We start from the raw sequence: 27,375 nt of genomic DNA, 5'->3' as shown, positions 1-27,375 counted from the left end.
CACCACTTGCTGAAGAGACTATCTTTATTCCATTGGATATTCTTTCCTGCTTTGTGGAAAGCAGAAAAGATTAGTTGGCCATACGTTTGTGGGTCCATTTCTGGGTTCTCTATTCTGTTCCATTGATCTGAGTGTCTGTTCTTGTGCCAGTAGCATACTGTCTTGATGATTACAGTTTTGCAGTATAGCTTGAAGTCCGGGACTGTGATGCTGGCTTCACCCCTGAAGACCTTGTTCCAGCACCAGCAAATGTGGTTTCTCTCCTGGATTTTCTGGGGCCTTTGCCTGTGGGGTGTCACAGACTCTACCAGATGTCCTCCCAGCAGGGGAACCTCCTCTTTCTTTGTGGCCCAAAGACCCTGGACTTCACTCTGCTCTGGGAATTCGCCCTTCTCACCAGAGCACCACCAGGTATCGAGCTGCGGAGTTTCAGACTCTGTGCTGCCCCTGTTTATAGAGTCTTAATGGAATTTAAACCCTCTCCATTCTCCTTTCTCCCTTTTTTGTTCAGTCCCTGTGGCTGTTTCCACCTTTCCACTCTCTCTCCAGCTGCTTGTGGGGGGGGGTGCTTTTCCTGCATCCCCCCCACCCCACTCTGTCTTCTCGCTGACAGCAAAAACAGCTCCCTGCCCATGGCGGCTTCTCTCCCTCACTTCACCTCTTTGCGCTGCGTACCTGCTGAATTCTGTGGTTCCAGTTGTGCAGATTGTTGTGTTAATCCTCAGATCAGTTTTCTAGGCATGCAGGATGGTTTAGTGTTGATTTGGCAGAATTTCATGGATGTGAGACACAAAAAAACTTCCATGCGGTTCCGCCATCTTGGCTCCTCCCCCAATGTTTATTTATTTTACAGAGAGAGAGAGTGAGAGAGAGCGAGTAAGAGCGAGCAAGAGACAGGCAGAGAGAGATGGAGACACAGAATCCAAAGCAGGGTCCAGGCTCTGAGCTGTCAGTACAGAGCCTGACGCGGGGCTTGAACCCAAACATTGTGAGATCATGACCTTTGCTGAAGTCAGATGCTCAACCAAATGAACCCCCATAATCACCTATTTAATACAGAAGTGTATGAGTTGAGTAGTGTTATACTCATTTTACAAAAATTGAAACTAAGTCTCATTGAGGTTAAGTCATTTGTGTAAAGTGAATAGTGAAGGTAGGATTTGTCCCAAGTTTAAGCAAAGCTGGTGCCTTTAATCCCTGAGCTATATTCTGTATTGAGTAGACCCTCAGTAAGGGATAAATGAGCACTGAAACTTGATGGCATAGAGGTAATTGAAAGATAGTGGATAATTCCAAATACTGAAAAATAAAAAAAAAATTTCTATTTGTTTTGTGGAGTGTAGTTGGAGAAACACTTAGTGACACATGCAAACTTCTACTCAGACATTCTCTTATTCACCCTCACCGGGCCCCACCCTACAGTCAGGACTTTGGAAAGGGGGAGACGATGGGTATATACATTCACAAAGCACAACATTGAAAGTCATATATGTCCTACTCTCTGGACATATGTGCTTGAATTTGAGTGGAAATATGCACCAAGGACTGAGGTACATTTATCTCAGTGGTCTATAAACATAAGCATATTTGATAGACTCCTGTGTATGATGTGTGTGTGTGTGTGTGTGTATGAGTGTGCGTGTATACAAATCAGAAAAGAGTTCAATGAATTATCAGGAACTGGCTGCCTTCCACTCTCAGCCATGGTTGGTGTGTTTGTACCAAACCCTGATATTTATTTTTTGTTGCCTCTCAAGGGAACATCAATGACTTTTATTTCTGGGAAGTTTATGGCTAAGATGCTGGGCTACTTGGAGGAGTCCCTATAAATCTGCTACAAGCAGAAGAGGTTTGCATAGAAAGAGAAACAGTGACCACAATGCAATCCCCTCCTGTTTCTTACTTTCTAGCCTAATATACAGCCTCCCTTGTATGTACACCACACACCTAACCACCTCTCCTCTCCTAGAACACCCTCATGGAAGGTACTAAGAGAAGCCATTTAATTTGCTTCTAAGTGGAACTCTCTGTTTGAGCCATCCCAGAAAGAGGAGAATGGAAAATTACGTTAATTAAGGAATCAAGAGTTGAGATTGTGAAAAACTGGTCATTTATGCAACTAATTTTATAAAAAAGCAATGAGGTTTAACAGAAGCAAGGTTGGTAATAGGAGCTGAATGTCTGTGTTTACATCTTTAGAAAACCTGAAGCAAAGTTCCTGGAAATAGGAGGTGGGATGACCTGTGGTTTGAAAGCAGACATAGTCATGATAGGGATAAAAAAAGGGGCATGGGTATAAGTTATGTTGTGGGTGATTAGGAGCAGACTGCAGATCTATATGGGGTGAATAAGGTAGGTCTTGCTATTAACGTGCTATTACACCAAATGTGGGGAAGTGAGCAACTACTTGGTTATCTGCGGTAAAGGTGGTGCAGTTATAGGGGACAGCAAGTATGAAGACCCTGAGGTAGAGTCTTGCCTGGTATTTTAGGAAGTCAGAATGGTTAGGAGACCAGTGGCTAGAGAATGATGAGTGGGAAGACAGAGAAACAGAGGCTGAGAGGTAGCTGGGTCAGTGACCAATACTGTAGGACTTTGTAGGCCATTGTAAATGCGAACTTTGGCTTCTACTCTGAATCAAAAGGAAACCAGTGGATTTCCACCAGCAGTGCAAAAGAGATCCAGCAATTGCACTACTGGGTATTTATCCAAGGGATACAGGTATGCTGTTTCAAAGGGACATACGCACCCCAATGTTTATAGCAGCACTATCAACAATAGCCAAAGTATGGAAAGAGCCCAAATGTCCATTGATGTATGAATGGATAAAGAAGATGTGGTATATATATGTACAATGGAGTATTACTTGGCAATCAAAAATAATGAAATCTTGCCACTTGCAACTACGTGGATGAAACTAGAGGGTATTAAGCTAAGCAAAATTAGACAGTCAGAGAAAGACAAATATCATATGACTTCACTCATATGAGGACTTTATGACACAGAACAGTTGAACATAAGGTAAAGGAAGGAAAAATAATATAAAAACAGGGAGGGGGACAAAACATAAGAAACTCTTAAATATGGAGAACAAACAGAGGGTTGCTGGAGGGGTTGTGGGAGGGGGAAAGGGCTAAATGGGTAAGGGGCATTAAGGAATCTACTTCTGAAATCACTGTTGCACTGTATGCTAACTAGAATGTAAGTTAAAAAATATTAATTAATTTAAAAAAGGAAACCAGTGGAAGGTTTTGAGCAGAGGAATGACATGACATTTTTAACAGATATATGTGTGTAGCCTTGACAAATATGCAGCATATTTTGGCTGTTTTAAAAATGTACATAAATAGCATTGTGTTATACCCCTCATTTTGCTTTTGTTTTTCCTCCCTAATATTGTTTGTGAGATCTACCCAAGTTGCTTTCTATGAATCTGCTGTATTATTTCTGGCTGCTGTGTAATATTTCACTGTGTACGTACAACACATTTTACTTATATATGCCTCTAGTAACACATCCTGGTCTAGCTTCCGACTTCCTCCCACCACAAACAGTCCTGTAATGAACATACTCATATGGGCCTCCTTATGGACTAAGGAGAGAGTTTCCTTGGGGTGTTTACCTCAGAGAGGGGTTGTGGGCTGAGAGGGTGTGTGCATTCTTAATTCCACTAAGACTGTGCTTCAGGATGGTGGTCCCAGTTACACTTCCACCAGGAGTGCATGATAGTTTGTATCTTATCAAATTCTTATGTTAATCCAGTAAGGGGAGCCAGGTAAGGTTCCTTGTAGATGAGGAAACTGAGGCTTAGAGAGATTAAGCAAATGACCCTGTTTATATAGTCAAGTGAAAGAGCCAGGGATGTGGGTGCCTGATAGGGCACAGCACTACCAGGCACAGAAGGACACATACACAATGGCTCATGACATCCTTCTCCCCTCCCCATCTCCAATCCCTGTGGTCCTGCCTTCATCACTTTCAAAATCCTGCTAGGATTTGGGGTGGTGGGGTGGGTATGCTTACTGGGACCTTGGAGCAAATGACCAGACAATTGCTCCTTATGCCTTGGAAGGGCCTGTGAGTGTCTGTGTGTGTGTGTGTGTGTGCGTGCGTGTGTGTGTGTGTGTGTGTGTGTGTGTGTGTTGTCCCTGCTTCAATCCTTCACCAATCCCACCACCCTGTCCACCCACCCCTGCCCTCTTTGAGGCTGACTCTTACTCCCTCACCGAGCACTGCCTCTAACCCTGGGTTCCTCTATTTGCCTCAATCCCACATCTGTTCCACAGGGTATCTCCCTCCTTCCTGCTTTTTGTCCTTTTGCCTGGACTTTATCTTTCCTCCCCATGTAACCGCTATTGCTCCCTCCCTGATGCCCTGGACCTATAGCCCTGTTCCTCAGCATCATAGCATTTCTGCTTTGTCTACACAGGCCTCCCCCTGCATTTCTTCCTTCTGCCCTCCCTTGCTATGTCCCAGGCAGCTGCCACCTCCCATTTCCTGTCTAGGCCCTCTGTCTGTTTCTGCCTGGGTTATTTTTCAGACTGACCCTTCTCTAGGTGGGTTTTGGGTGTGGTTGCTGAGCTTCCAACCCCCTTCCATGGGGGCCTTTCTGGCCCCTCCAGAGTTCCAGTTTGGCCTGTTTCCTTCTCCCCCTTCCTGTTGTGAAGCTGCAGCCATTGTCTCTGGCTCCCAGTCTCTGCCAGGACTCTCCTGGTTGTGTGGGGCAGTGGTGAAGCAGGAGGTCTTAGGCTGAGCTGGAATCCCAGCCCTGTTCCTCTCCATGTAGCCTCTTCACCTGGACTCACTCACGTGTAAACGGTAAGAAATAATTGCAGGGGCTGCAGGGAATAATTCATGGGACTGTAGTAAGAATTAGCACTGTGGTAAGGGCACATAGTATGCTGTCAATGCATAATAGCTTTTATTTGCCTTTCCTCAATCTGCTTCCCTGTCTCCTTAGGCTGGAGTCCAGAAAAATGCTTAGAAGAGAGAAGAACCAAAGTAATAGATAGTATAAGCCAAAACCAATTGAATATCAGGAATTTCATATGATTCAGCCTAATAAGTGCTTTAAGCTCTGAACACAGGAAATGCTTGTGAGTGTGGACAAGAAGGGAGGATGAGAATGGGACTGAAACACAGAACACAGGAAACAATGTGAATTGTACCCTGAATAGAGCAAATTCAAACCTAGGAGAATGGAGGTTGCCCAAATTCCAGCCTGCATTCATCGTGCGGTGGCAGGACTGGCTGCCCTCTGTCCCTGCAGTCATGGGCCTGTGTCTTCTGGGGCTGCAGAGGGTCTGGAAGTCCAGCTCCTGAAACACTCTCACCTCCATACAGGACCTGGACTCCTAGAGTTTCACATACACATTCTCTTCTCCCATCTGTGGATGTCAGGTGTGTATGCGCATGTGTGTGTGTGCGTGCACACACACACACAGGTGCCCTGGGATCTCTAAAGGAAAGCACTGCCCCACTAGAGATGGATTCCCTCCAGTTGTCTGCATCCCTGACACTACACCTCTCAGGCCAGTGTAGGCTCAGATGATGACCCTGCTTGGGTTTCTTAGTTCCCTCTTTCTCCAAGGGAGCAGAATCATTGAGTCACACGCTCTACCCTCTATGTGTGCTGGGCACACAGGGGAGACCCAGAGGAAGGAGCAGGGGCCCTGTCCTGCAAGAGCTCCTGGCAGCTGGTGAGATGAGGCTGAGATCTAACACAGGGAGGTACAGCATTCTGGGTGCTCTTTTTCAAATTTTTGTGAGATGAGTTGGTCAAGGGCAACTGGACACGCTCCATGACTTAGATGATGGATGATGCAAAGGAGGGAAGATGGAGGAAAGCCCAGAAGTCTAGAAGGTGCCCTAGGAGATAAGTAGAACGAACTCATTTAGTTAGCAAGGAGCAGGAAAATGGAGAGGAGAGAGTCAGATAAGTCAGAGCTCTCAGTAAGTGCATAATGTTGGAGTAGGAAATCCGATTGCCTACTGAGGCAGAATTGTGTAGGTGTGCATGTGTGCATGTTGAGAAATGTGTGTTAGGGAGGCAGAAGTATGGAGGAAGCTGTGACTGCCCGAGAGAGGGTCAGGGAACTTGGGCTGAAATGACCTGGAGAGCTACCTCTCCAAGGGTGGGATGTGATGGCGTGGCAGTGGTGCTGGACATTTGGGGGCAGCAATGCAAAATGTGCCATGGTTGAAGCTTCACAGTGACCCTGGCCTGGGCGGACAAGTAGGCTGACTCTGTGCCCTGAGGTGACTTCATATGCTGTGAGGATGACTGAGCCTGGACTGCATAGGCTAGTGATCCATGGCTGGTGGGGAGACAGCTGCCAGGGCCTAGACAGGTGGGGAAGAGGCCCGTGGGGTCAGGAGACCAAAAGAGGGAGAGGGAGACAGGGATAGGTGTGGGGAAGGTAATGGGAAGACTGAAGGGTTTGGCAACGTTAACTTGACTATCCCCTTCACCCACCGTTTCCATGGCTTGAATTCTATGTTTTAAAGCTCACAGATCTTCGATCAATGATCTGGTTTAGACTTTCATCTTCAGAGGGTAAGGTGTGACTTCTCCACTTCCCAGATAAGACCTAAACTTGACAATGCTCTCCTGGTCAGAACATGCTGAGAAGGGCCCCAGGAGGCAGGTCTTTCGCCCTCTGGGGAGTAACTTCTCCCTCACCCAACAGGCCCCAAGCCTGACTGCTTCCCAGGGCAGAACCTGCAGGAGGGGGCACCACAGTGCAGTCATTTGATTCTTTGCTCCTCCCTTACCAGCTCTGTGACTTGAGTCAAGTTACTTAACCTCTCTGTGTCTTAGTTTCATCATCTATAAAATAGTAGCACTGATACCTGCTCTGTAGCTTGTTATAGAGGATGAATTTTTTTGCATAAATGAAATTTATTCAAAAGAACTGTGTACAGTTGTAGTGATTTCTAGGATCGGATTCAGTGTGCTTCATAAAAGATGTGTGTCCATGGGGGAGAGATGGATAAAGGGTAGGAGTTGGAGAAGAAATGTAAGTATGCAGTTCATGATTTAATTACATGGAAGCCCTGAACATCCCGAACTTTATCAAACTCCTTTATCAAGCTAAGCATCCATGTGAGTGGGATGGACCTGCTGGGTTTTCTCCCTGGTCAACTCTGCAGGACTTTTCTAGGAGGTTCCCTCTCTACCTTCCCTCCTGCTGCTTAGGAGACTCATTGGGCTTTAGCTATAACCAGACTTCTGGTCTCTGGGACCTTCAAATGTGGCTGGCAGGGAACAAGACTGAGAGAACAACTCCCCTTTAGATTGCTTGAGTTAAGGTTCTTAGGGTCTCCCCTGGCCCTGAGAGGAGCTGGGGGAGCTAGTCTTTGCAGAGCCCCAGGAAAGTCTGGGAAAAATACTGTCTTCACATACTTAGCTGGTTGCTTCTTTACTGTTCCCTGAAAACCTAGATTCAAGCATGTATACTGGCCTCAGTGTCTCTATTTCTTTAAAAAAAATTTTTAATGTTTATTTATTTTGGAGAGAGACAGACACAGAGTATGAACAGGGGAGGGGAAGAGAGAAAGGGAGACAGAATCCAGAGCAGCCTCCAGGCTCTGAGCAAGCTGTCAGCACAGAGCCTGACATGGGGCTCGAACTCACAAACTGCAAGATCATGACCTGAACTGAAGTTGGATGCTTAACCAGCTGAGCCACCCAGGTGCCCCTCAGTGTTTCTATTTCTGCCTTGTTTCTTCTTTTGGGAATTTCATATGTATATTTGTGGAGGCCCTAGAGTGAAGAGCTGCTTGGAGGCTTCATTGTGACTGAAAAGAAGGTGTCTGCATGCTTGATCCCAAATTAATGGACAATCACTAGTATGTTATTTTGCTTATTCTTTGCGTGTTGCTTGTTTGGCTCCCAATGCAGACATAGTCCCTGTCCTTACCCTCTCCTCCCTCTTCTCCATGTGATCCCTAACCAGTCGGTCCCCAGCACTTTCCCCAGAGCTTATCAGCTTCCCTTGCTCACCAGCCTCTGTTTCTGCTTCTCCTTGGCCTCAAATCCCCTTTCCTCTGGTTATGATTGGCTGCATTAACTCTGAAATATGTAGGCCTGAGCTCAGGTGTCTTTTGAATGCAGGATTTTGGGAGAAAGGGGAGGAGAGGCAGTATTCATATCCATGTAGGGTCTCTGGGATCTGGGGTTTGCACTAAGAAAGAGCATGGGGCAGCTATGGCAATAGCTTCACGGAAAGAAGATGTACTTTCTGGGCACATCCACCACCTGGTAGCACCTGAGAGGAGACTGGGCTCAGCAGGGACCAGGTGAGATGGAAGAAGATCCTAAATGTATATCCTTCTCCCTGACCTGGAAACCTCTCCTGCTCCACACTTACCTCCTTCTCTCTCTCTTCTTCCCCCCTGCCCCACCCTGCTCCCCTGTCTTTACCTCCTTCACCTTCATCTCTGTCAAGCAGATCTGTCTGTCTGTGGGTCTGTTTGTCTCTCTGACTGCAAGTACTTTGTTGTCTCTGATTTTCTGGGACTGAGTCCGCCCTCAGCTCTTCCTTCTGGCTGTCTCCCTCCCTACTTCCCTCCCTCAGTCTCTGAGGGTCTCTTTTCCCATCACATCTTTGTGAGTTTCATCCTGTGTGCCTTTTAATTTCTCCTCACACATCTCCTCCCATATGTCTCCTTTTGCTGCCTCTCCATCCCTGTTCCTTCTCTTGTCCTCCCTTCCATCTCTCTTCCTTGCTTCTCTTATCTCTGTCTCTTTCAGTCTCTTCCCCTGCCTCTGACTCCACCCCTGCCTCCTCACCTCTTCCCTTCTCCCACCCCTCAAGTTTCAGACACTTCATGTGAAATCACCTGGATGGGCTCCACCTTCCAGGTCTCCACACTCTGTCCCCTCCTCCAGGAGAGACGTATGTCCCCTAACTCTGTATCCTCTGATTCCCCCAACCCTCACAGTCTTGGTCACTTATTTTCCTTTCTTCTTCTTCTTTTTTTAACTTAAAATGTTGTAATAGGCTCTGTACAAAAGGAGGGAGTGAAAGGTGGGGAACATGCAGGGTACACAATAACACAATGACATGGCAGGGCCACAGCTTCTGTCCTGTGGGAGGGGTATGAGAAGAAAGGGCCATGGCTGGAGCTGGGGAGCAAGAGGGATGGGGAGTCTGTAGCTGTATCCCTCTACTTCCAGGAAGCATCTATAGTTCCTGGGTTTTTCCCAGTTTACTCTGTAGCCTACAATTCTGTACCTTGTCCTGCCTCTGGCCTTAGTGCTCCTTCTTTTGCTCCCCCTGACTTTATTTACCCTGGTAGTTATTCTAGTATAATGATGTTTAGGTCCTGACCCAAACAACCCCATCTTATGAAGGTACTACCTTAGCATTCCCTGCTTTTGCTCCTTTTCCAGTCTCACATTTTCCTGTCTCTGGGACAGAACCTTGAATCTCCTCCTTCCTCTCTTCCCTCCCCCTGAAAAATATAAGTACTAACTCCCCAGGGAGAGGCAGCACACAGTAGTGGGAGTAGAAGGGGAAGAGTAGGGACCATCAAGGAGAAGGTCACACATCCCTCAAAGGGCAGAGCAGGGGGAAGGTATGGGGAGGAGGGGAGTGAGGACAGTGGTCACTCCTGTCCTCCACCACCCCTGCCCACTGTCCTGGGGACTTCAACACAACTGACGGGGCAGGTGTGTGTGGGGTCAGGTATGATAGGGAGGAGAGAGGAGCAGGAGAGACAAATAAAAACCTAGGAAAATTCCCCTAAGGAAGATCTCTTTCTCCTTTCCTTCTGGAGTCTCTTTGGTTGGTGGAGGAAGAGAGAGGAAGTGGTGGGAAGAGAGAGGGGAGGAGGAGATGATTCCAAGGGACTTTCCTTCACTTTCCTATCCCTGCCTCCAAATGGTAGCTCACCAGGGCTGGGAAGGAAGTTCTGAGAGCAAGGGCGCCCTCTTGGGCTGAGAGGGAGCCCCCAGCTGGGGAGAGGTGTGCCACCACCATCCTCACTGCTGCCCTAGGACAGACCTCACCAGTACCGTGGTTGCATACCTCACAGACATGGTGAGAGTCCTGGCAGTGCACCTTCTTGTGGGACGAAATAGAAGCTGAGCTCAACATCTTACCATGCACGACATGGCACCTTCTTCTCGAGTGGCACTGTGTGCGTCCGCAGTGGATCCTTTGGGCAAAAGCTGCCTCACGTGGGCCACATGTGAAGGGTCGTCTGTGGAAGGCACTTGTGGGACATGACTGTTGAGATGATTCTGAGGAAGAAGCTTTCCCACAGTGGAAGAAGCTCTCCCTCCACAAGCTACAGGGCTTGTGCATTCTGCCGTCCTGTCCTGTAGCTTGTGTGCACATGGTAGCTCCTGTGGTCCTTGCACTTGCAGCGCTGTTGGCACTTGGACATGGGTAAGCCTCCTCGTCTGAAGCCACAGCTAGTCTATGCTCAGGTGGGAGACGTCGCAGGGGTCTTGCAAAGCAAATCACAGGCGTGCTTCTCCTGGATGCGCTTTCCAGAGGCAGTCCTGGTCACCCTTGGCTCCCGTGGCTCCTGAGGCTCCTGTGGCTTCTCTGCCTCCAGCATCCACATCTCCCCCTCCCCCACCAGCTCTGCTCAGCTAGGGGTGCTCAGGAGGCTAGGGGACCATGGTGGGTGATAGGGTTTTGGAATGGTGGGAGTCTGGAGATCACGGCCAAGAAAGATTTTTGAGACATCTTTGGTGCAAAAGAGGTGATATTATTAAAGCACAGGGACAGGACCCCAGGGCAGAAAGAGCTGCCCTGGAAACATGAGGAGAGACTGATTATATACTTGGGAGTTGGGGGAGGTAAAGTCAAGGAAGTTTCCAAAGGAAATTTGATATGCTAAAGAAGACTCACAGGATACTGGAGGCCTAGCTATTGTCAAGCTAAAGTTCCTTTTCCCTTAGCAAAGCATTAACATTAAGACAGTAGGGAGTTCCTGGAGAAATGTTACACTCTGTCTGCCTCAAGTATTTGCCAATGGGCTGCAGGTTATAAGGAAATTCAATTTTATCAGTCATTTTCTTCTGCCTTTGTTTTCCATATCAGTGGGTATCCCCATAGCACCTGAGGTGACCTGGCCTGTCTTGACTCCCATGTGGATGGTCTTGTGCCTTGAGGTTGTACCCATCAAGAACTCCTTGGCACAAGGGCACACATGTAGGACCCCTTGCTCTTTGTCTTCTCCCAGGCAGGTGTGACCTGGGCTGCAGCAATCATCCAGGTAGGGGCTATGAAAGCAGTGGATTGGCTGTGGCAATGGTGGTGGCAGAGACAAGACTGTGGCCTGGGTAGTGGGCAGAGATCCTGGTTGGGGCGGTGGGGTTGGAGCCTCTGTGTCCAATATGGAAATGGTGGTTAAACTAGGGCTCAGCAGCAAGGGCAGTAGTGGTGGGGGCAGAATCTTGGGCAACAGCAGGAAGCCAGAGCATGTCCACTTGGAGGGGTTTGGCTTGTGGGCTGTGGCCTGGCTGCAGCCCTTGTTGTGCCCTGGAATGGACTCTGGTAGCAGCCCTGAGAGGCAAAGAAGGGGGACTAGAGCTCAGTCCTAAGTTGCAGGGTATTCTGGGCAAGACCCTTTAGTGGGTGGAAGGAGATCATGAGGCCGCCCACCAGGGAAGTCCAGGCCCTACCAGGGAAGCGGGGGTGAGCAGCATGCTAGGGAATACAGGGAACATGGCCTCAGCCACTGAGGGGCTCCATGGGGCTCAGTGCGTTCCAGGGGTGCAAGCCCTACAGGGTCTAGGCCCTGGATGCCAACCCTGGCTTGTCAGCCTGGGTCAAAGCATGGCCTTAAGGCCCCCAGGCTGTTTCAGGATCCCTGCTGGCCTATGGGAGGTAGGAAAGGAGGACACTTGGGCCAGGTTTTTCATTACCTGAGCTGGTATTTCCCTAGACCCCCACCCTCTATCTAGCAGGTAGTGAATAGCCCAGGGAGAAAGGGGAAGGATTGTTCCTGGGACCCGATACAAGGATAGACGGACTCTCCCCCTGCACCTGCCTTTCTTTCCCTCAAGCAGATGCACATCTGGGAAAAATCTCAGCTTGAGGCAAGGGAAGAGAGCCTAGGACTGTTGGAACAGATGCATATGAAACCCCCAGATGTCCCTACCCTACAGTTCTGTCCTGACAGCCATCTTTCCAATTCCTGCCTGCCTCCTTTTCCTATAGGAATTTTGGCTCTGTAGTCCTTTCTGGGCCACTCATCCACCACCCAGCATAGCACCTGGAACAAAAGAGGTGCTCAATTAGTGCCCTTGGTCCATGCCTACTGGAGAAGTGTTAGGGCAGGGTCAATGTGATTTTTAGGTTTTCCTTCTTTTGAGGTTCTTCCTGACATCTGGAGCAATTCTTTCTGCTCAGAGTTCAGTGTTCTGTCTGAGTATAGTTAGTATAGACTCTCCCTATTAAGTATCTGCCACTACCCTTCTCTTCCCTCCCTCCACCTCCACCCCAGTCTTTAAGGAACCTAATGTAGGGTCTACAGGAATCTCAGCACTATCGAGAGATGGCAGTGATGTCCCTTTTCCTTGACACTGATGGTTTCTTGGGCCCATGAATTGTCCTCAGTCTCTGAGTGGGCCCCACCTTCTGCATATCTGAGAGGTCTTGCTTCTCTTTGAAGATTAACATTCTGGGAAGGAGGAGGTACCTTCCTTTGGTCACTGTTTCAGGGTCTTGGAAGCTTTATGTGTTGAATGTCTAGAGAATAAAAGTCTCTAGGCAGGGACTATATCTTTTTTTTTTTTTACTTCCTCAGCACAATGCTCAATGGGTATTCAGTTAGAATATGCAATGGACATTGAGTGACTATCAGGAAATACCTTGTGGTGAAGCTTTAGTGAGTTCCCTTTTAGTTTTATTTTTGTAGTGAAGGGAAACAGGAATGAGGGGGCGGTGATGGATGATGCTGGTAGAGGAAACTAAAAGGAGATTCTGGAAGAGGTTGTGGGCAGGAGGTGCTTCTATCCTTGATGAAAGGGCAGCTGAGTGGGCTATTTAACTGGATCTGGGACTGGCCTCCAAATCACTACAAACTGGGCTCTGCCTGGCTCCCCATGCTCTTCTCCTGAAAACCAGGACCTCCTCCATACTCAAGACCCTGGAAAGCTTGTTTACTTCTAAGTTCACATCTTGCTGCCACAAAGCCTTCAACAAAATTCCATTTAAGCATTCAGTCCACCTCCTTACCCAGACAGGGCCCTACTAGTCTTCCATTGCCCAGTTCCAGCTTTCCTCCAGGATTCTGCCTAATCCACTTCCTTCACCCTTTCCCACTCTTCCCATAAGCCCTGCTTCCAGACACCTCAGCCTCATGATGGCCCCACCTCCTAAGGGTACTGCCTCCTAGGGCCCCTTCTTTTTTTTTTTTTTTTTAGATTTAACCATTTTTTTTAATTTTTTTTATTATATATATATATATATATATATATATATATGAAATTTATTGACAAATTGGTTTCCATACAACACCCAGTGCTCATCCCAAAAGGTGCCCTCCTCAATACCCATCACCCACCCTCCCCTCCCTCCCACCCCCCATCAACCCTCAGTTTGTTCTCAGTTTTTAACAGTCTCTTATGCTTTGGCTCTCTCCCCCTCTAACCTCTTTTTTTTTTTTTCCTTCCCCTCCCCCATGGGTTCCTGTTAAGTTTCTCAGGATCCACATAAGAGTGAAAACATATGGTATCTGTCTTTCTCTGTATGGCTTATTTCACTTAGCATTACACTCTCCAGTTGCATCCACGTTGCTACAAAAGGCCATATTTCATTTTTTCTCATTGCCACGTAGTATTCCATTGTGTATATAAACCACAATTTCTTTATCCATTCATCCGTTGATGGACATTTAGGCTCTTTCCATAATTTGGCTATTGTTGAGAGTGCTGCTATGAACATTGGGGTACAAGTGCCCCTATGCATCAGTACTCCTGTATTAGGGCCCCTTCTTTAAAAGGGATGAGGGGGCGGTGATGGATGATGCTGGTAGAGGAAACTAAAAAGAGATTCTGGAAGAGGTTGTGGGCAGGAGGTGCTTCTATCCTTGATGAAAGGGCAGCTGAGTGGGCTATTTAACTGGATCTGGGACTGGCCTCCAAATCTTTAAAAAAAAAGTTTTTTTAATGTTTATTTATTTTTTAGAGACAGAGCATAGGCGGGGGAGGAACAGAGAGAGAGGAAGACACAGAATCCAAAGCAGGCTGCAGGCTCTGGGCTGTCAGCACAGAGCCTGACGTGGGGCTTGAACCCATGAACCATGAGATCATGACCTGAGCCAAAGTTGGACACTTAACTGACTGAGCCACCCAAGTGCCTTTCCCAGGGCCCCTTCTAAGCTCCACTCCAAGTCCTGACTGCTTGGCCAAGCTATCTTCCCTCTCCTGGGTTTGACTTGTACTTCCTTTTCAGGCCTTTCTCCTCTGAGATGGGAAAAGCCCATGGGTAAGTGATTTCTCCTGTTTATAGAGTTGGTCAGAAAACAGAGACAGAGTCAGAGACGATGAAGGCTGGGCTTGGAGTGCTTCTGGCTTTCAAGCCATGTGAGGTTTGAGCAGAAGGTATTTCATGGCACCAGAGGTCTGTGGATTGGGGCGGGCAGGCCAGAGGCCTTGTGAGTTTCAGAAGGGCAGAGAGGTTTGCTGGGTCAGAGTGGTTTGGAGGCCTACACTCTGTTCTCCAGACCAGAAAGGTTCTCCGCTCTGCTAAGGAAAATATGAATTAGGGGAGGTTATTCCTTGGCACTTCTCCCCCAGAGTCCTTCCCAACTCTTTGCCCTGCCCTCCTCCCTGGCCTTCTTTTCTGCCCTGGTGCAAAATTTGCTTTTTAAATCTTTGTCTTTCCCACAGGCCCCAGCACATCATATGCTTAGACCTATTCTTTGAATGAAGAATCTTCCACCTAGCTCTGCTGCCTCCTTCATGTTTTGCCACCTTTTCTCACTGGAGATTCTGAAAGACTCTGTATCATATCTTCTTAGGGAGGACATTGGTTTGTGTGGACTTTGCAGAACAGCAGGTCCAGTTTGATAAAGTCTAGTGGTCCACTATAACCATGATGATTTGATGGGCTTCTTCCTCCATGCTCAAAGACCTAGATGTCTATATTTATAGCTGCTGAGGGTATCTCCCTGCTTTCCTTTTCTAATTTTAAAAAGCTGTGGTGGGGATTGATTACAGACCAGGAAAAGCTGTAGGAGGAAAGATTACCAAGTTCTCCTGGGGTGTAGCTGCCCAGTGGTCTTTAAAACACTTCAGGAAATTTTTGTCTGAGGTCCCAAGTATATTTTAAATCAGCCAGTGCTAAATAAACCTTGAAACTTGATGGCTTTGTTCATTCTCTTGGAATCTATCAGTTTTATGTACATGATAGGCATATTCATTGACCAAAAAAGGCTTGGAGGAGAAGCTTGAAATAGGACTGGCTTCCTGGGTCTTCAAGAGGCAGTTTGCTGTTATGGCAAAACTCTTCAACTTATTTTAGTTTTAATTTATTGAAACTCTTTGCCACTCTTTAATTTTGAAGGCCCTTGGAGTTTAAATTGTCCTTCCCGCTCCCCCACTCCCTACAACCATCTACACAGTGGGCAGTGCCACAACACCAGAAGCCCAGACAACACTTATCCATGCAAGACACCTACTTTATTGATTATGTGTGGCAAATGTGTATTTCTACATTATCTTTCTTGTTCCCTTAAGCAGTTCTGGGGCAACATCTCTCCATTTCCAGTTGATAGGTATTATGTGCTTCCAGAAGACAGATTCATTTTAACTTTAGTTTAAGCAAAATCTTGTGGAAAGGGCATTTTCTTTCACCAAGTATATTCCAAATTGATAAATATGATTTTTGGATTATATTCTTTTGTTTTATCTTCATCCCTTTTTTCTTTTATTGTCACAGAAAGCACAAAGCAGAGTGGGAATAAGAAAGAACTAGGGAAGAGGGACAAAGAGTGTCCTTGAATGTGATGTCAGAGGTTCTTTGTTGTAGATATGCTGCCTGCTCTGGGGTGAGGCAGATGGGTCTTGGTGAAGTCATATCAATCAATATTTGGGTAAGAACTCAGGACTTTGAGTCCTGACACAACTTTCATATGGCTTTGTTGATCTGGTGTCTTTCCTACCACAAAACAAAACAAAACAAAACAAAACAAAACAAATGAACTTTCCAAGGGAGATGGTGAGGATGTGGAAGAGATACCTGACTCTGAGAGGAACCAAACACTGGTGAGAGAGGACAGAGAAAATAATCACATGGGAAAACAGAAGGACATATTTAAAGATATGAAGTAAGATAAGCAGATAGTTGGCCCTTCCCAAGCCACCTTGTGTGCGGTGTATTATTGAGGCTGTATATTGGGAGGAAGTACATGGAAAAAGAAGCCATGGATTCTGACCAGTCACAATTGCTTGTCTAAAAATGGAAACAGGCGGGGGTGCCTGGGTGGCTCGGTGGTTAAGTGCCCAACTTTTGATTTCAGCTCAGGTCATGATCTGACAGTATGTGGGTTTGAACTCCTCATTGGACTCTGTGCTGACAGCACAGAGTCTGCTTGGCATTGTGTCTCCTCTCTGCCTCTCCCTGCTGGCTTTATCACTCTCTCAAAATAAATAAATAAACATAAAATAAAATAAAAATGGAGACAGGATATAGTGTTCGGTGGGACCACCGGATGGATTTCTAGATTCTGCTGAGAAGGAAAGGAAGGATTTGGAGGAAAAAACCAAAGCCGTTTAGCAAGGCTTCTTGAAAATGAGTTTGGATCAGTGCTCATTGTAGAACAAAGCCCATCCTACATTATAATCGTAATATGGAAACTAAGGTGGACTGCACTTGATCTTAGCCAAAAGGCCGAGAACCGATAAACTAAGGTGGACTGGCAGATGGGTTTCCTTCTGCTGCTTTCTCCTGATGACTTTTATTAGGTGTTCTATTTTGACATGGTTGGGGGTTGAGAAATGGGGAATAGAGATTCACACAGGGAAGTAGAGAAGAAGTTGATTTTCACTGTTGAAATCAGTGTATCACATCACTTTCTTATCTCTTATTGGCACACCCTTCCAGGCTTTTCCCAGCTCTGTTTCCAATTCCTGTTTGGAAAACCTAATCTGATTCTTCCTGGTGTTCATCTATTTTCTGAAGACCTCTAGAAAAAGAATATGAGGCTTTTCTGATTTCTCAAATTGATCATCTTGTTTTGATGTGATAGAAATGTTAAGAATTTCCGAAACTGGATTCTGACTGAAACTAAGCTTGTGTCATATCATGAATGAGGAATGTAGCATTTAGTTCTGTCTTCTTTGCAGTTATCCCAGAGGGACTAAGAAAGGCCACCTTGTTCAAAACCATCCTAGAATCATTCTAGATAATATGGAGTCTATACAGCCTCTGGAGAAGCTCTGGCTATTGGATTGTTTACCCACATAATGGCGCAATGATACTTGTGTGGTGTGTGCACATAGCAGGGATCCAATAGGTTTTATGGGAAGGAAGCAAAAATATTTTGTTCTACATATACATAGATTCTGCTCTACATTTGTGTGGATGGATTTTGTCTACATATAGTTGATCTGGCTTGTGTTAGCCTATATATGAATGTGTTTCACTGATGTGGAATTCAGCCTTTTCCAGGCTGAGATGGGATGTGAGAGGTGCAGTGCTGGGGGTTGTAGGTTAGGTAGGTGAGTTGGATGATGCGGCTGTGTTTCCTCTTGGCCTAATGAGCAGACAGTTTGGGACCTGCCATGCCTTCAAGTTCAAGTCTTGGTTGCGCCTAGAAATATTTACTTGCAGAATTCAAGTTTCTAGCCTCACTGAGAGAACATGAAGCAGGTTTTACCCTGAATAGTTTTTTTGTTTGTTTGTTTGTTTGTTTGTTTTTATTTTTAGAAAGGGAGACAAAGGCTTCTTCCAGGTCACATGTAAATAGAATACAGTACAAAGTAAGACCACAGGTAGGAGGATGCCTGGTAAATGATCCATTTGGTGAGGTTGTTCTCAGAAGACTCCTGGGAGATAAGTTTGGATATTTGTTTTCTTTAGTATGAGCTGAATTTGGTTACTTCAGATTTCTTTCCAACCATCAGGGAAACTATCTGACCTTTCTTCTCTTTCCCCAGGGGAGAAGTCACACATTTATTACTACTGCAATGGTTTCTCTCTTCTTTCCTATCCTTTTTTTTTAATGTTTGTTTGCTTGTTTGTTTATTTAAATACAATTTATTGTCAACTTAGTTAACATACAGTATATACAGTGTGCTTTTGGTTTTGGGGGTAGATTCCCATGATTCATCGCTTACATACAACACCCAGTGCTCATCCCAACAAGTGCCCCCCTCAATGCCCATCACCCATTTTCCTCTCTCTCCTGCCACCCACCCCCTCCCATCAACCCTCAGTTTGTTCTCTGTATTTAGAGTCTCTTATGATTTGCCTCCCTCCTTCTCTGTGGGTAATTATTTTTTTCCCCTGCCCTTCCCCCATGGTCTTCTGTTAAGTTTCTTAAGTTCCACATATGAGTGAAAACATATGATATCTGTCTTTCTCTGACCGACTTATTTCAATTAGCATAATATCCTCCAGTTCCATCCACATGGCCACCAATGGCAGGATTTCATTGTTTCTCACTGCCAAGTAGTATTCAATAGTCTATATAAACCAAATCTTCTTTATCCATTCATCAGTTGATGGACATTTAGGCTCCTCCCATTTGGCTATTGTTGAAAGTGCTGCTGTAAACATTGGGGTACATGTGCCCCTATGAATAAGCACTCCTGTATCTTTGGATAAATTCCTAGTAGTGCTACTGCTGGGTCATGGGGTAGTTCTATTTTTAATTTTTTGAGGAAATTCCACACTGCTTTCCAGAGTGGGTGCACCAGTTTGCATTCCCACCAACAGTGAGAGAGGTTTCCCATTTCTCCAAATCCTCGCCAGCATCTGTTGTTTCCTGAGTTGTTAATTTTAGCCTCTCTGACTGGTGTGAGGTAGTATCTCATTGTGGTTTTCATTTGTTTTTCCCTGATGATGAGTAGTGTCGAGTATCTTTTCATGTGTCTGTTGGCCATCTGGATGTCTTCTTTGGAAAAGTATCTATTCATGTCTTCTACCAATTTCTTCACTGAATTATTTGTTTTTTGGGTGTTGAGTTTGGTAATTCTTTATAGATTTTGAGTATTAACCCTTTATCTGATCTGTCACTGGAGAATATCTTTTCCCATCTCGTTGTTTGCCTTTTAGTTTTGTTGATTGTTTTCTTTGCTGTGCAGAAGCTTTTTATCTTGATGAGGTCCCAATAGTTCATTTTTGCTTTAGTTTCCCTTGCCTTTGGAGATGTGCCAAGCAAGAATTTGCTGTGGCTGAGGTCAAAGAGGTTGTTGCCTGTTTTCTTCTCCAGGATTTTGATGGTTTCCTGTCTCACATTTAGGTCTTTCATCCATTTTGAATTTATTTTTGTGTATGGTGTAAGAAAGTAGTCCAGTTACATTCTTCTGCATGCTGCTGTCCAGTCTCAGCACCATTTGCTAAAGAGGCTGTCTTTTTTTCCATTGGATACTCTTTCCTGCTTTGTCAAAGATTAGTTGGCCATACATTTTTGGGTCCAATTCTGGGTTCTCTATTCTATTCCATTGGTCTGTGTGTCTGTTTTTGTGCCAATAACATACTGTCTTGATGATTACAGCTTTGTAGTAGAGGCTAAAGTCTGGGATTGTGATGCCTCCCCCTTTGGTTTTCTTTTACAACATTATTTGGCTATTCAGGGTCTTTTGTGGTTGCATACAAATTTTAGGATTGTTTGTTCTAGCTTTGAGAAGAATGCTGGTGCAATTTTGATTGGGATTGCGTTGAATGTGTAGATTGCTTAGTAGTATTGACATTTTAACAATATTTATTCTTCCAATCCATGAGCATGGAATGTTTTTTCATTTTTTGTTTCTTCAATTTCCTTCATAAGTTTTCTATAGTTTTCAGCATACATATCTTTTGCATCTTTAGTTAGGTGTATTAGGTATTTTATGGTTCTTGGTGCAATTGCAAATGGGATTGATTTCTTGATTTCTCTTTCTGTTGCTTCATAATTGGTGTATAGAAATGCAACCGATTTCCATACATTGATTGTGTATCCTGCAACTTTGTTGAATTCATGTATCAGTTCTAGCAGCTTTTTGATGGAGTCTTTTAAGTTTTCCATGTTTTTCTTTCCTTTCCTGCACATACCAAGACTGAGAATTTATTATTATTATTATTGTTATTATTTAGTATCTAGATCTGTACTAATGTCTGTAGCAAGTTATTACCTGGATTTCTCTAGTTGGGCAAACTGGATTTACTGGTTCAAGGTGTGGTGGAGTTTGTTTTGTATTTTTGGTGCGGGGGTGGGGTGGTGGTGGCATGGAAGGACAGTCTAAAAGAGGCTCTATTTAAAGATTAAGGTCCAAGCTGAAGATGTAGATTGAACTGATATTTTCCTGGGAAACAGTTATACACAATGGCAAGAAGGGGTAACCCCCTCCCCATGTAATCTTCTTAGGCTGACCCATGGTGCACAGAAGATACTCACTAGTCTTGCCAACACTGGAAAATGAGGTCCTTACTACTTTCATCTTTCATCAAGTAGGAGGCCATTTGGGATTTTGACATGCCCTTGCTGTAATCATGGGTTCGAGCCCCACATTGGGCTCTGTGCTGACAGCTCAGAGCCTGGAGCCTGCTTCAGATTCTGTGTCTCCCTCTCTCTCTGTTCCTCCCCTGCTCTCACTCTCTCTCTCAAAAATAAATAAAGATTAAAAAAAATTAAAAAAAAAAGAAAATATGCACAGTATGATCTCGATCTTTTTGTACTTACTTAGGGCTGATTTGTTTCCCAGTATGTGGTCTATTATGGAGAATGTTCCATGTGGACTCGAGAAGAATGCTGCTTTAATATGAAATGTTCTGAATATATTGGTTAAGTTCATTTGGTCCAGTGTGTCATTCAAAGCCATTGTTTCCTTGTTGACATTTTGATTAGATGATCTCTCCATTACTGTGAGTGGGGTGTTGAAGTCTCCTACTATTATGGTATTACTATCGATGAGTTTCTTTATGTTTGTGATTGATCTATATATTTGGGTGCTTTCACATTTGGCACATAAATGTTTACCATTGTTAGATGTTCTTGGTGGATCGACGCCTTGATTATGATATAATGCCCTTCTGCATCTCTTGATACAGTCTTTATTTTAAATTCTAGATTGTCTGATATAAGTATGGCTACTCAGGCTTTCTTTTGTTGACCATTAGCACGATTGATGGTTCTCCATCCCCTTATTTTCAATCTGAAGGCGTCTTTAGGTCTAAAGTGGGTCTCTTGTAAACAGCATATAGATGGATCTTGCTTTCTCATCCATTCTGTTACCCTATGTCTTTTGATCGGAGCATTGAATCCATTGACATTTAGAGTGAGTACTGAATGATATGAATTTATTGCCATTATCATGCTTGTAGAGTTTGAGTGGCTGACCAGAGAACACCACCAGACACTCAAACTCTACAAGCTTGAGTGTAAGAGGGACTCTCTGAGGGGAGAAAAGATGAGAAAAATATGTATTTTTTTCCTCATCTATTCTCCCCTCAGAGAGTCCCCCTTAAAATTTCTTGCAGGACTGGTTTAGTGGTCACAAACTCTTCTAATTTGTATTTGTCCGGGAAACTTTTATCTCTTCTTCTATTTTGAATGACAGCCTTGCTGGATAAAAAATTCTTGGCTGCATATTTTTCTGATTCAGCACATTGAATATATCCTGCCACTCCTTTCTGGCCTGCCAAGTTTCTGTGGATAGGTCTGCTGAAAACCTGATCTGTCTTCCCTTGTATGTTAGGGACTTTTTTCCCTTGCTGCTTTCATGATTCTCTCCTTGCCTGAGTATTTTGTGAATTTGACTATGATAGGCCTTGTTGATGGTCGGTTTTTGTTGAGTCTAACAGGGGTCCTCTGTGCTTCCTGGATTTTGATGTCTGTGCCTTTCCCCAGGTTAGGAAAGTTTTCTGCTATGATTTGGTCCCATAACCCTTCTGCCCCTATTTCTGTCTCTTCCTCTTCTGGGACCCCTATGATTCTGATGTTGTTCCTTTTCAATGAGTCACTGATTTCTCTAATTCTTAAATCGTGCTCTTTTGCCTTAATCTCCCTCTTTTTTTCTGCTTCATTATTCTCTATAAGTTTGTCCTCTATATCACTGATTCTCTGTTCTGCTTCATCCAATCTTGCCATCACTGGATCCATCCGTGATTGTAGCTCAGTTATAGCATTTTAAATTTCATTCTGGCTATTTTTTACTTCTTTTATCTCTGCAGAAAGGAATTCTAATCTATTTTCGACCCCAGCTAGTATTCTTATTATTGTGATTCTAAATTCTGGTTCAGACATCTTGCTTGTGTCTTTGTTGGTTAAAACCCTGACTTATTTCTTCTTGCTCTCACTTTTGGGGTGAATTCCTTCATTTTGTCATTTTGAGGGGAGAAAAGTAATTAATGAGGTGGAAAAACTGTAATCAAAAAAATTAAAATTAAAAAATATTAATATTAAAAATTAAAGACACACACACATACACACACACACAAATCGAATAGATGATGCTAGATCCTAAGTTTGTTTTGGCCTGGGAGTTGAAAGTGGTTTGACAGATTAGAGAAAAAAAGTGGGAAGGAAGAAAAAAAAAGGAAATCGTTTGAGAATTGAAAAAATGAATACACTGAAGTTGACTAAAAGGAGATGATGGGGGTAAAGTAGAATTTGAAAAAATATACACAAAAGTAAAGAATATAGTAGGAAAAAATTAAATAAAAATATTTTAATAAAAATTAAAAATAAATATAATTTTTTTGGTTTTTCTGTATTCAAGCAAAAAGAAAAGAAACGACAGAGAAAAAAGATAAAAAAGAAAGAAAAAAGAAAACAAAGGAAATCATTTGAAAATTTGAAAAAGTGAATACACTGTAGGAGACTAAAATAGAATGAAGGAAGTAGACATTGAAAAAATTTACATAAACACAAAAAATGTAGCGAAAAAATTAAATGAAAAATATTTTTAATAGAAATTGAAAGTAAAAATGAAGTTTTTCTCTTTCTGCATTATAGAAAAAGAAAAGAAATGAAAAAGAGGAAAAAAGAAAAAGAAAAAAATAAAAAGGAAATTGTTTGAAAATTTGAAAAGGTGAGTACACTGAAGTAGACTAAAATAAAATGATGGAAGTAAAATAGAATTTGAAAAAAATTACACAAAATTGAAAGTATAGTAATAAAAATTAAAGAAAAATATTTTTAATAAAAACTGAAAATAAAAATGATTTTTTTCTTTTCCTGTATTCAAGAAAAAGAAGTGTAAAAGAGAAAAAGAAAAAAAAAGAAAGAAAGAAACTTGAATAGATGAACCTGCTAACAGATTGAAGTAGGATTGAAATTACTCTGTTTTCCCCTAGAAATCAGTCTATGTACCGCTTTATAGTCCATAAGCTAAGCTGGCAGTGAGACTTGTGTTCTTGAAGAGGGAGGTTGACCCAGTTGGGCGGGGCTCAGTGTAACAGCTCCGCTCTCCACTAGATGGCGCTGCTAGCCTACTGGGGTGGATTGTTGCAGTGCTCCTAGGTGCCTACGTGCATGCGTGGGAGTGGTCAAAATGGCGCCACTCATCTACCCAGTCTGTTCTCCTGGATCAGCAATCGGGTATCCGTCCTCTATCTTCAGCTTTCATCCACTCCCTGCTTTTACACTCTATGTGACCAGGCCCCAGGCAGTACCTCTCTCCCAAGTTTTGTCTCAGATGCAGCTGTTTTCCCTGGCCCCTTACTTCCGAAGGACTGTGGCTTTGACCCGTTCCGCCCCTCTGCGGGAGGGTCTCACGGAGCAGTGACTGAATGAGCAATGGTCGAATGTCAGCTGCCACCCAGGAATGCTTGCTGGACCCTACTGCTGCCGGTGCCCTGAGACTGCGGCCAGGTGCCAGCCCGCCCCAGAAAAAGGTCACGAGATAGTATAGCAGCACCATTTCAGGGATTATGGAAAATCATCACACACATCTGGCACCAGGCTTCACCCTTAACGACCTTGTTCCAACACCAGCGAATGTGGCCGCCTTCTGGGGTCTGCTGGGACCAGGTGGCTTCAACAGTCTCTACCAAATGTCCTTCCAGCAGTGGAACCGCTTTTCCCCGTGTGGCCCAAGAACCTCCCGGACTCCACTCTATTCCTGGGGATTCGCCTTTCCCACCAGAGCACCACCAGGTATCGAGCTGTGGAGTTGCAGACTTTGCACTCCCCTTGTTTACAGTCTTAATGGAATTTAAACCCTCTCCTTTCTCCTTTCTCCCTTTTTAGTTTAGTCCCTGCAGTTGTTTCCAATTTTCCACTTTCTCTCCAGCTGAGCTTTTGGGGAGGGGTGCTTTTCTCGTATTCTCTGCCCCTCCTCCCCCCAGTCTTTGTCCTCTCTCCGCCGGCAAAAGCAGTTCCCTACCTTCAGCGGCTTCTTGCTCCCCAAATTCCCCTCCCTGCGCCACATACCTGCTGAATTCTGTGGTTCAGATTGTGCAGATTGTTGTGTTAATCCTCCACTCAGTTTTCTAGGTGTGTAGGATGGTTTAGTGTTGGTCTGGCTATATTTCATGGATGGGAGACACCCAAAAAACTTCCATGCTGTTCTGTCATCTTGGCTCCTCCCCCCTGGTGCTTGGCTTCTTATAACCCAAGGCAGCCTGATATTTTTAAACAAGTTTCCTCAAATGCAAACTATTCTTCATCACCCTGTGTTGCTCATACGTGCCACGAATGATGTGCAGTCAAGGTTTCATCAGTTGGCTTTCCCTTCACACTTTTCATTTTTCTTGCCTTCCACAAGGAAGGTAGTACCATTTATATCTTTACTTGAGCCAGGTTTATAAAGATTGCTTCACTACAAAGTATGTGTCTCAAAGTCAAGTAGATAGGAATACTGGATTATGTGCTCTTTCAGGTTTCTCTTCTCAGTTTGTGCATTTGTTCAACAATATTTATTGAGCATCTAACAGTCCAAAGGAGACAGGCAGCTGACCTGGAATTCTGATACATTAGGATAAATGGCACATGGGGTAAGCTAGGTGCTATGAGAGCACACATTAAGGGCAGCATAAGGGTCAGGGGAGGTCCCTGGGGAAGTAACACCTGAGCTGGGAACTGAAAGAGAAGGAAGGATTAGCTCAGTGAAGGTGCCAAGAGGATATTAGAGACAGGGGAACAAAACATGGTGAGTGTAGAATTTCACAGCTGGAGCAGGAACTGGGTAGTGATGAGACTGGGGGAATCATCACAGGTCAGATGATGAAGGAAGGAAGGACTGTGCAGGAAGTGCAGTGGGAACCACTGAAGGGTTTGAAGCCTGGGGGTGGTTGGGGGACATGTCAATCACATTCATAGTGTAGAAAGCTCCATGAGTTAATTAATCCTCCTTATCTATCTCACGTGCTTGTTGGTAAATCATAACATTGGAACTGGTGGGTGGCAAATAAGGAGTATAGACGGAATTGTACAAAGATGTCTGACACATTTCCCAAGGATTCCTTTTGAATATATACAGAGAAGAGTTTTCAGTTTTGACTTCATCTTTCTGTCTTTAAAAACCTCTGACAACATTTCCTAAAATTCTGTCAATACCAAGGCCTGAGGAGTGAGGAGAGTGGGGGCTGCATGACTCTCTTTTCTCTGTTCTCCCCTACTGATTTCTGGGGCATTGCTGTGAATTGTTCATCCAAAGCCTTGTTCCTCTTGAGGAGGGGCCATCTGAACAGCAGCAGGGGAGGAGGGGAAAAGAGGAACCACAGGTGGTGTTTGCTCAATAAGAAAATATATTTTGCATATTCATAGTGTGAGTGAGTTAAAAATAACTCCATGTGAAAAATTAATAGGAAGTTACAAGTGAGTGTTTTCATACTAGCACACAGAGTAAACCAGATTCTCCAGGTCGCTAGAAGCTGACATCACAGAGGGTACAGGGTATTTATAAAGCATGGTGTGGCCAGTAAAGACAGTGTCCACATAAATGAGCTCACCTTCTCTCCTAGAACCCAGAGAGGAAGGACACAGAAGGACTTGTTTTGGTTGTGAGCTACTGAGGTAGGTGACATTTCTTTCCTCTCTACCTATAACACTCTCATAACTGTAAGCATAACTGTAGTGAGTTTTTTCTGGTTGCTTTGGGTGAGGTTCGTTGACTCAGATTTCACAAAACAGCATTTTTGGCTCTGCTCCCTTCTCAGTAATGGACTTTTGGTTGGCTTCTGTTCCCATTTCTCTAGGGCTTCCTTACCAGACAGCCTGTTCCTATGGTTTTTTTGCATGGTATGAAGGACTGCTCCTTTCTTCCTCTTCCTCTTTTCACAGCACCCCTGTGAGCCTATATGGCTACAGTGAAGGGTTGCACTGTTTATTCCTTGAAATCAATACAGTTAAACGGATAAGGCAGAAAGAGGAGAGAGAGGGCCAAACTGACACCAGACATTTGACAGTTGATTTTATTGCTAAAGGTCTTTAAGAATGGGAGAAAAATATTTGTGTTTTAAACTTAAATGATATTTAAAAAAATTTTTTTTAACGTTTATTTATTTTTGAGACAGAGAGAGACAGCGCATGAGCGGGGGAGGGTCAGAGAGAGAGAGGGAGACACAGAATCTGAAACAGGCTCCAGGCTCTGAGCTGTCAGCACAGAGCCTGACGCGGGGCTCGAACTCACGGACCGCGAGATCATGACCTGAGCCGAAGTCAGCCGCTTAACCGACTGAGCCACCCAGGTGCCCCTAAACTCAAATGATATTTTAAAAACGATTCGGCATTTACAATGAGGCCCTCTGGTCTGTCCATGTGTCATGGCTCATGTCATGCAAGCACCATGCAAACATCCCACGTGTGAACTACTGTACAATACATTCATGCCCTGTTGTGAGCTACATAAGAAAATATATTTTCTGCAATTAGTACATGAAGCTACATGAGTTAGATGAATGTAAAGGGATTGTGTCACATGGTGCACAAAGGAGAATGTTGGGAGGTATTTGGCACTGTTTCTGTGGCAATCGGGGTTGATTTTTCTATGATGACTTTTGGTGTCAGTTTCTGAAATATTTGGGTGGTGTGAGGTGACATGGGACTTCTAAGCTTTGGTTGGCTTGTTGAACACCATTGTTCAATAAATATTTATCGTTTGGGCACTTTGGAGGGATAGCACATACATGATGAAATACAAAGCAGGAGATTTGAAGCCCGTGCAACAGAACTTGGCAGCCCAAAGACAACTTGGTTTAATTCAGCCTCTGACCCAGATGTGAGACTCTGCTTCCAGGCTTGCTAAGGCTCTCTGATCCT

General features: G+C 44.4%; 1 protein-coding gene and 1 pseudogene across 1 annotated transcript in view; one reads left to right on the top strand and one right to left on the bottom strand.

The window, feature by feature from the left end:
- The first annotated feature begins 4,159 nt into the window (after positions 1–4,159).
- LOC124501492 (cationic amino acid transporter 3-like) overlaps positions 4,160–27,375 on the top strand; it is a 52,723-nt gene continuing 29,507 nt past the window's right edge. Inside the window, 1 exon segment of the mRNA XM_047065717.1 lies at positions 4,160–4,818. The gene's annotated coding sequence lies outside the window, so the exon portion shown is untranslated.
- LOC124501865 (myc-associated zinc finger protein-like) lies at positions 9,896–12,644 on the bottom strand (annotated as a pseudogene).

This window comes from Lynx rufus, unplaced genomic scaffold (assembly GCF_022079265.1).
Source record: "Lynx rufus isolate CCGP_SWC_20201006 ecotype Redwood Valley unplaced genomic scaffold, mLynRuf1.p SCAF_7, whole genome shotgun sequence".
Taxonomy (NCBI): domain Eukaryota; kingdom Metazoa; phylum Chordata; class Mammalia; order Carnivora; family Felidae; genus Lynx; species Lynx rufus.
Note: the sequence above shows the minus strand (reverse complement) of the source record. Positions and strands in the feature narration are given on the sequence as shown.